This window comes from Coenobita brevimanus, chromosome 71 (genome assembly GCF_032717465.1).
Source record: "Coenobita brevimanus isolate Jiangsu-jjx chromosome 71, ASM3271746v2, whole genome shotgun sequence".
Classification (NCBI taxonomy): Eukaryota; Metazoa; Arthropoda; class Malacostraca; order Decapoda; family Coenobitidae; genus Coenobita; species Coenobita brevimanus.
The window spans coordinates 41,062,090-41,072,538 of record NC_137024.1 but is presented as its reverse complement, the minus strand read 5'-3'; the positions used below and the strand labels follow the sequence as shown (position 1 = coordinate 41,072,538).

The following is a 10,449-nucleotide window of genomic DNA, read 5'->3' as shown; positions in this document are numbered from 1 at the left end:
GACTGATTGTGGTGATGATGACGATAGTAAGGATCATGATACTAGAACTCCCTTTTTAATTAATCCCATTCCTCTAATGACTTAAAAATTTCCCCTCATAATTGCCTTCTAATCCACCCATAATGACCCACATATCACCTCATACCTTCATAAGCCCTCATACTTACCCTCATAGTCCCTCAGTTATCCTCATAGCCCACGTAATCATATCACCGTAAGTACCATCATATAATTACTCATATCACTTCATAATTACTCCCATCCCCCATTTAATTGCCCCTCTATTTCACTTTTTATTACTCCTCAAACCCTGTCCTCCCCTCATCCCCATCTCCTCTCCCCCCATCATCCATTTCCTCCCCCCTTGTGCCCCCCACATCCTCTCCTCAACTTCAGCCCTCCCCTCGCCTCTCCACTCCTCATCATTCTTCATCTTCACCTCTCCCCATCGTCATCCCTCAGTCCTCCCCATCCCCATCATCTCCCTTTCATCCTTGCATCATCACCCCCTCCCCAATGCCTCTTCTCCCTATCACCCTCTTTCTATTCCCGTCTATCCTTCCCCTCTCCCTTTCTCACCTCCCCCCCTTCTTCAAACACTCATTGCCGGCTTACTCACCAAAGGGTATGAGTTGACAGGACAGTAATAAATAAAAATGATGAAAATGTGCGGAAAGATAACGATTGCTTGGAAAAAGAAATGAAACGGAAAATAACTCGTTCAATAAGCAACTAATGACTGTTCGCCTCTCCACAACCTGACGATATAAATAATAGTAATAACTAATAATAATAATAATTAATAATAATTAATAATAAATAATAAATGATAACGCGTATGGATTTAAAAAACATAAAAGTGCATTGTTTCATTGTAAATTTGAAAAAAAAAATGGAAAAAAATAAATGCTGTTTTTATATATATCTTAAGCGAAAACTATGTAAATATGTACAAAAGCGACTCATTGTTTGTTTTACATTAAGCCTGTTTATTGTTGACGGTTTTGAGAATTCTTAGATACGATTATTTTCCTCTTGTTGCTGCATGTTCCCTATGAGACGACTCTTTAAGGAAAAAAATCATCTCCCTCTTATTCTGCCTCTCCCCCCTCCCCTCTCCCCTCCCACCTCCCCCTCCTCCTCTACCCACTGTTTTTCCCCTCTTCCCTATTATACCCCCTCCCCCTGCCCCCCACTCCTCCTCCACCTCCTCCTACTCCACCTCCCCACCCCCGACCTTTTTTTTTTTTTTTTTTTTTTTTTTTCAGTTTTATTGGGCGTGGTCTCCTCCTGTTTCCTTTCCCTCCTCTTCTTTTTCTTCTTCGTCTCCCTCTTCCTCTTCTCCTTCATCCTCTTCGTCATAATTAGGTTTCATTGGGCGTGGTCTCCTCCACTACTTTCCTCCTCCTTAATGAATTTTGTTGTCCCCATCCCACTATATCTTCTTTTTTTTCGTTCCTTTTATTTATTCATTTCAGTCCTAATCTTCTTCTTGTTTGTTATGCTTTATTGCCTTTTGTATCATCTCACTTGTTCCATCTTCCTCTCAGATTTCTCCTAATTTAGCTTTTACCAGTTTTCCTCCTCCTCCTCTTCAACTTCCACTTACGTTGTGTTGGGCGTGGTTTCCTCCTGTTGCATCTCTCCTCCTCCTGTGCCTCCTCCTCTTCCTCCTCCTCTTCCTCCTCCTCCTCCTCCTCCTCCTCCTTTTCTTTCCTTTTCTCCCACCTTTCGTGATATCCTCCTTTTTTAAGACCCTGTATTTTCATCAGCTTAGGAGGCGTTCAAGCACTTCATCCCTACTTATTTCCGCGTTGACACGTTAATATTCTCGTGTGTTACTTTTGCAATCTGTTAGTACTAAAAAGATAAAAGAGGCATAACAGAAAGTGCTGAGGTGTTGGCTAATTTTGAATAAGTCAGGACAAAGTGACAAGAATTGGGTCTTGGTCGTATTCTCGTCAGCATAGGAGACTTTTCCAGCACGTCTCACTTAACGAACCATTTTGAATGTTACAGCATATTATTTCCATTTACGTTGTCCATTCTGGTATCGACAAAGATTGCATAAATAACATACGTGAATACATTAACGAACGAGATACGGAAATGTAAGGAGGTGCTAAAGAGCTAACCTTACCGACGAGAATACGGGTCTTTGTCACCTTCTTTGTGATTGGCCGTTTCGGGAGGAGGCCCCACCAATGAGAACTCGAGTTTGGGCTGCCCGTCCCGTCTGAAAATCCAGCCTCAAGAAAAAACCGATCGAATTTTCTCCTTCTTTTTCTAATTCCTTGAGGACTGCGATTTTTTTAGGAACACATAAAGTACATGGTTTGAGAGATAACATAAGGAAAAAGACTGAGTAGCATGAGAGCAGTTTGTTGGGGGGCGGGCATCCCAACCCCATTCGCTTCCTCATACTTTATCTAGGACAGACACCTCTAGAGCATTGTTTGCTTGCTAGATTATTCCAAAAAATAAAAATCCATTAAAAACCATATTGGGATTAAGTGAATGATCAATTAAGCATTTTACTCCAAGACGACCGTAGTTCCTCAAAATGCTGTAATCCTCTTCAAGCTCCATTTTACAACTCGAAGCTTAAACATAAACAAAGGAAGAGAACGCAGCGGGGGACTTCCAGGGCGCCAAAAATAAGAATATGGAGAGTTCGGAGTGACTGCTGACCCATCCTTTAGAAAGCGAGCTGACAAATTCCGTTCTAGTATGAGGGCAAGAAATTATTAAAAAGTCAGTTATGCTATGAAAGAAAAAAATGTCTTGAAATTGTCTTACAGTCGAGTCTCAAGCAGGTTGTCCATGATTGATTGCGGTGGTGCTCCTTCGCCAAACTTGTAGTGTCGCGTCCCTTCAACTGCAATACAAAAATCATTATACTTCCCTGAAGGGTACGGACAGGTAGACAAGAGCAGTGCAGCAGTGATTTATGTTTCTTCCTTTTCGTAGCGGCAGAGACTCTACTGTAACGTGCTTTTCAGTGTATTTATATATTTTTTTGGACTGTACAAGGTAGAGTTGCCACACACTCTAGAGCTAGAAAGGAATTTGTATATTCTTTTCTTTTTAACATGAACTAAAATTGCCTTGTATCATCTTGAATGTTGAGCTGGAACAAAGGGTATCACGAAAATATAATGCTAGTCTCGAGGAAGCGATTTTTGCAAAGGGTATCGAGAAGTAGCATTATCCTCTTCTCTCGTTCAGCTTCATGAAATAAGCACCAAAAGGACGAAGAATTTAGGTCAAGTTAAGATGAAAAGACTATAGTTGATGTATTGTGGGTCAGCCCCTGGGGTCCCTCTCCGTCCCTCCTCCTTGCATAACACGGTGCCATGTACTCCCAAGTTATCTTACTGGCTCCCTCTTTCCCCTCCTTATTATATTGTATCTATTTTTACTTTGCTCCAGACAAGTTGTTTTCCTTATGTCCACTCAAGGAAAGAAGAGAATAAATATTGTTAGCAAACTGCAGCTACCAATGACTAATGCCAACTCTTTCCATTCTTTTCAAGAGTTTATTAGTAGTGGTATAGGGCTTTAAATTATCGAAGACTTTCTCCATTTAACGTTTGACGACTGCCTGTTATAATACTGTATATAATTCACGTATAAGGGAAAAAATTGTTAGCTAAATAACAATAATTCATCGTCATCCATTCCAAATCAAAATGAAGGCAGACGATCTGTAATTTATCTAGTCCACCTTATTACTCCAGGTATTATTAATTAGGCTCTCCCTTCCTTCCTCCTCTTCCACACATTTAACCCCCAACTCGGTCCAATAATCTTTACGGTGATGAACGGGGACGCAAACCCTGGAGGCCACACGTACGTCTTACATATCCTTCGGGGCAATTAATAGCCTTGAAATTTTGTCCTTTGTAAGATTCACGTACGTTGTGTGTTCGTCTCCACAGGCTGTCCCTCCCCTCCTCCTCCTCCTCCCAATCCTCGTTCTCCCTCCTCCCCAAGACTCCTCCCACACCCCTTGCCCCTCTCCTACCTCCTCCTCCTGCTTCTTCTTCTCCTTCCCTGTGTCCTCTTCCACCTCTCTTGCTTCTCAATGATGAAAATATCCAGAGACACGTAGTACGGTCCCCCAAGGAGATTCTTTCCAACTTGAACACATTTTTAAGAGGGAAAGCTCGAGACACCTGGCCAAAAAATAAGGTTAAATAAGTCCTGACCTTTCCCTACACACACACACACACACACACACACACACACACACACACACACACACACACACACACACACACACACACACACACACACACACACACACACACACACACACACACACACACACACACACACACCACCCCTCTTTCCCCGCCCCCTCCCTCCCCCTCTTGAGATCTTGTGGACCCCCTCCCCCCTTCCCTCTCTATCCCATCATGCTGTTAATGTCTCAGTGAAGATTAAGAGAACCTCACCTGTTAATACCATTTTTTGTGTGTATCAAGCATGTTGTAAAAAGAAGGTATAAAAAAATCCATATGTTCAGATTGGGAATGTATACATAAATATCTTCTCTATAGTGAAATGGAAAAGTAATAGAAATAGTCGTAATCTTCTGTAACAACAAATTCAAATCTAGACAAGAAATAGCATTACCCCCCAAAAATAACCTGCGCCATTTCACACACACACACATATATATATTATCAATCACCAGCAAATTCTCATAGTCATCCCCACCAAAACCAAACAGATCTCCACATTACAGAAAAAAAAAATCAGTTTGTGTTTTGGCAAAGATGCATTCAAAATTGCCAGCCACCACCGTCGCTACTCTTAGTGTTTACCTGCGACCTGAGTAATGTAGATTTTTATTTAGACTTTACTGAAACTTATCCATCCTTTGAAATAAACCCTGGATGAGGTGGAATGCCAGGAGTATAAAATGCGGATGATGGTGGTGGCTGTCCATATGTGAGGGGAAAAAAAAGTATAACTGAATTAAAATGGTACTTTTTTAATGAACATTTGTGGTAACTTGCGGCAGATTAAAATGCAGCTAAAGTTGGAAAAGGCTCACGAACAAAATTACATCCAAAACCATTAATTGGAAGGGGGGACAGATCGTGTGTATTTCGGTTAATTCATGGGACTTAAACATATTTGACGTTTGCTCGAATGTAAAAAGAGAGAAAAAAATATGCCGCATTACTCTTTAAAAAAAAGTCTTAATAAATAAAAACTACAAATGGAGGGGAAACTATACATAACATTAACTAAACGAAAAGATTAGAGGATTTAAATTTAAGCACATCCCACTCAGCCATCACCTGTGCCTTCTATCCAAAGCTTCCACGGAGCGACCTTGGCTGCGACTCCCCTAGGCGTCGTCACGTTCTTGAGTCGGCAGGCATAATATTTTGAAACCTCACGTATATATATACTAATCTTGTTTTTTTATCATCGAATATATATATGAAGATGTATTGTAGAGTATACATCCCCCAAATAATCAGCTTTAAAAATGGATCTATCAGTACCCGCTCAAACTTTCTCTTTCCCGCCATTTTACTCGCCGATCTCAAGTGCTGGCTATGAGTCGTGGCCAAAGCCCTGTTCAGTATGTCCCATTTAACGTTCAGAATAATCAGAGTAGACATGTGCTCGTCTGAGTCATTGTACACTTTCGTTTATTTGCACTGGAATGACAGTAGTTTAGGCTAAATTTAATGCCAGAAGCTTAGAAATAAATAATGTAGGTGTGTTCCTTGTATCCACACCAAGTTCAAATTATCCCCCGGGACCTAATGGACATGGCCCCCTGACTGAGCCTGGTCGACGCTCCACTAAACCCTGGCCTGTATTCTCGTCGGTTAAGGAGGCTCCGTGTCACCTTCCTTACCTGCTTATTTGTGCATATGGCCCATTAATATTCTTTTGTATGTTATTTATGCCCCCACTAAGCCAATATGAAAATGAGGGCAAACCAGGGAATAATAAGGTGTAATATGCAAAGTAAATCGCTCAGGGAGTGGTGTCAGGAAGCCTCCCTAAGCCCACAAGAATACGGCCCCCTGTGTGATGGGAGAGCAGCTGGCGGGAAAACCCCACACCGCGGGCCTCACCACTCAATCAAATTTTATGGTCCAATTTGTTGTATAGCCAGACTAGGACGACCTATACAGTATACTAACTAATTACCCCGAGTGGAGAAAAATAATTGACATCTTTTTTGGCTTCTTTGAGGAAAAATAGATATCCCGTCACGTAACTTTTTTTTTTTTTTTTTTTTTTTTTTTTTTTTGCTAGATTCAAGTGAAACAAAATATGGCTGCTAATATTCTATGTTTACGGTCCTTGCCTTCAGGTAATACGATTTTCAGGTGATGTTCTCTGTATTGAAGAAAAGTACTATGTATTTAATATTTCTTCCTTGCTATTAAGGTCCATTGTTGTATGAGATTATGAAAAGATTTGGACCTTGGTAGCTGCAGGATGGATTGGATTCATCGAATCCCCTCATTATTTTGATCATGTATCAAAGTGTGTGCTTTTTCATGCCCATAAACTAAGAAACCAGTTACAAACCAGGTCTTTTATTTCTCTTCCCTAATACCTTTTGGGTTAATTACATGCAGTATGCTGTGGTAGTAGGCCCAAAAGGCAAGGTTTTTGTGCTGTCAGTATTGAATATTTTATTCCTTCAATCCGGTGATGTATTTTTTAGTTTTTTATTGATGCTGGTGTCTCCAGACAATGTTATTCACAGCTTTGGAGATACTTTCCTTACAGGAGAGGGTAGGTATAGCTTGTTACGGACTACACTACAGAACAAGAGATCTCCCCAAAACTGAGTAGATTTGTCTGGAGATAATGAGTCAGTGCACGTCATTGTGCCGAAGGGGTTAAGCTGGTGATGGAGTGAAAATTGTACCACACTGAGGCTAGCTTATATATATATATATATATATATATATATATATATATATATATATATATATATATATATATATATATATATATATATTATGTTTAGTAGTATGTTCAGGATATTGTATACCAAATTATAGGCAAGGTACACACACACACACACACACACACACACACACACACACACACACACACACACACACACACACACACACACACACACACACACACACACACACACACACACACACACACACACACACACACACACACACACACACACACACACACACACACACACACACACACCATCCTCTTCTTACACCTGACACTCGTTGCTGAATAAAATCTTTTGGTGGACTGAAACTGAATACGGTAGGATACTCGAGCTATCTCGACCGTGAGAGGGTTAGTGGTGACAACATTCAGATCCCTATATCCACTCTTTACTTAATAAAATCTTCTAGTGTTGGCTGGAATATTACAGTCGATCCGACCATGAAAGGGCCATTGGTGACAGTATTAACACTCTCAGGCTCCTGTACTCACTTTTAACTAAATATGAAGTGATCCGGTGTTTGCTGGAATTGAAAAAAGTTTTCCCGATCATGAGAAAATTGATGGGAACAGGTTTATCTCTGAGATTTATATACTTACTCTTAACTGAATAAAATCCATCTGGGGTTAGCTGGAATTACATGCTGCAGTTGTTACGACCATGAAATTTTTAATGGTGATAGTATTAACACTAACAGGCCCTTAACAAATAGCGTTGACTCTAATAGAATGCTGTACTAAAGTTGTCCCGAATACGAGTATAATCATTCTGGTGCTTGCTGGAGTAGAGTACTAGAGTAGTCTCAGATATGGGAGGGTTGATATCCCAAGAGTTCGGAGTGGATGCCTTGGCCTTGGTCTTGGTGTGAGTCACTGTCTGTTCAGTGAGGTGTGGCCCTTGGATCGGCACTCTCTGTTTCCATCCTGTCAAAAAAGTGAGAGAAAAAAAATGGGGGGGGGAAGGGTTAAGACAATATGGGTACTATACGATATTGACGCCCTTTTCTCACCACACCCCCATCCTCCCCAAACTGCATGAGATCTCATTAGCCGTGGCTCAGTGGGTTAGAGCGCTCTGCTCTGACCGAAGGGTCGGAGGATCGAATCCACCCAAGGGTCATTGGTAGACATCAGGAAGGGCATCCGGTCATAAAATGCTACACGCTCCAGTCCAAAAGTCCTCTACCCAGGGTCAACGCCTTAGCCCTTCGGGGATACCTGGCGTAAAACCAAATTATTTATATATTTATATACACTCAACTGTTAATAAATTCCCCCCTTCCATCCTACTCAGACCTAGCAAGAACAGGTCCCACTAGGTCCCTCTTTCGCATTTCCACTATTTCGCCTCATTTTTCCTCACCTATCTCACGTCCCACTACAACATCTCTGCCCTCTCCCGCTCATACCTACCACAGTGCAGCAACAAGTGTTCAATTCTCTCATCCTAACAACTCTCACACATCATACACAATTTGCCGCCCTCAATGCTCCATGTATACACTCTGCTGTTCACTTCCAGAGACTTCGTTCACACCTTAGGCAACAATTCAATTCCCATACTTCCATCATAAAATACTTCATTCTTTGGCCTCTATTTACACATATACCAGTCAAGCGCAGTCTTCGATCCTGTGCTGTCAGTCCACTCTTCACTCCCTAAGCCTTGTACATGGTAATATATCCTCTTTTTTTTTTTTTTTTTTTTTTCCATTTCTCATTACTCCACCTTTTCATATTCTCTCTCTCCTCATTGGTCGTTGCATTCTACACTTTTCTATTATCATGTCACATATCTTCCGTTTACTGTTGTGCCTGGCCCATTCATCCATCTTACGTGTCCATCTGTTGTCACCCATTCTTTCTAGCCCAACTTTGTACCTCAGCAACCCTTTAGCCACTCTCTCTTCAAATGAACTCCATCCAGCGTCTCTTCTTACAGCCTCCACAGCTACATACCTCTCTGTACCCAGCATTATCCTTCCTACCTTGTACTGTATCACCTCCAGCTTCGCCAGTACATTCATCGTCCAAGCCATTGTTTCTAGTCCATACAAAAGTCCAGGCACAGCCATTCCCTTCCAATACACCTCGCACTACCTCATACCTATTTGCACTACACTTTGCCATACTTCCCAGTCTCCCCACCAACTTATTTTCTCAGGATATTCTATCATTTTCTACCCCCTCACACTCCTTCTCATCCACGATCATATTTCAGTTCCTATATTCATTTGTTCTCTTAATACTTCTGCCACCTAGCATCCACGTATTTCCTACAACCTGTTCATCAGCACTGACCACCAACAGTTTGCTCTCTTCACCAACAAATCTCATATGCAACTCATTACCATACTTCATCATTACATCTAGCATCCTTTGCTAGTTTTCATTACTCTCACTTAGGATCACCTCATCATTTGCATACAACAAAACTCAGGACCTCATCCCTAGTCTGTATCCCTAATTTTAACCTCCTTACTCTCACTGCCAGTTCTTCTATAGACATACCAAACAACAGCGATGATAACACAACTAAGTCTCACAGCTCTCTTACTCTCCCCCCATCCTGTTTCCGTATCACCCGGACTATACACTGCCATAGTATTCTCATACTTTTAACCAAGTTGAACTTCCTACTCACCCCTATTCCCTCTCTAGGACCCTGCTTAGGTTGTTCCTATTCATCCAGTCGTATACTTTATCTGAAAAAGCCAAATATGCCTTCTTAGCCATTTTCCCGGTCACTTATTTCACAACAAACATCCTCCCCCCTTCTACCTATTCTAAAACCTTTCTTCTCTCCCCAAGTACTCCTCTTCCTCTCTAGAATCTCTCTTGATCTCTTATTCAGTATTTCGCAAAATATTATGGATATGGTATCGTTAGTGTAGTTCATAAGCTCCCTCTTGTCCTTATGTCCTCCTCTGTGCAACGCTGTTACTCAGCTTTCATTTCATTAACTCATCAGTCTTTCCTCCTCCCAAACTCTCTCAAACAACACACACAAACCCTGTGGCACTCCCCCATACTATCTCGTTAGAACTCTTAAGTAATTCCGTCCCCGCCTGCCGCTTTACCGTGCTTTAACTTCTTCACGTAATGCCTAATTTCTCCTCTACTTATATCCCCATCCATTTCCTCATATATCCTCCATTCAGTCTCAGATACTGCCTCACCCCTGTCTTCCTTTTCATTCGTAACCCCAGTTTCCTCCCAGAACTCTTATTGTGTTCACCTTATCCCTGGTTTCTTTCACCACAGTTCCTCCTACTGCTAGTTCATCATTTTGTTCTTTCTTGTCCTCTCCCGTAGGAAATCATACCATTCTCTACCCCCCTTCCTCTCCATTAGCACGCAGTTCCTCCACTATTTCTTTTTCAGATCCAGCTCCGGCTTTCCTGACCTGTTTCTTTACCTCTTTCTGCCTGTTCTTGTATTCGTAATTCTCCCGTGCTTCTTCATACGCCACCCTTT

General features: G+C 41.5%; 1 pseudogene; it reads right to left on the bottom strand.

Moving 5' to 3' along the window:
* Window positions 1-2,795: 2,795 nt before the first annotated feature.
* LOC145406760 (uncharacterized) lies at window positions 2,796-9,481 on the bottom strand (annotated as a pseudogene).
* Window positions 9,482-10,449: the final 968 nt, after the last annotated feature.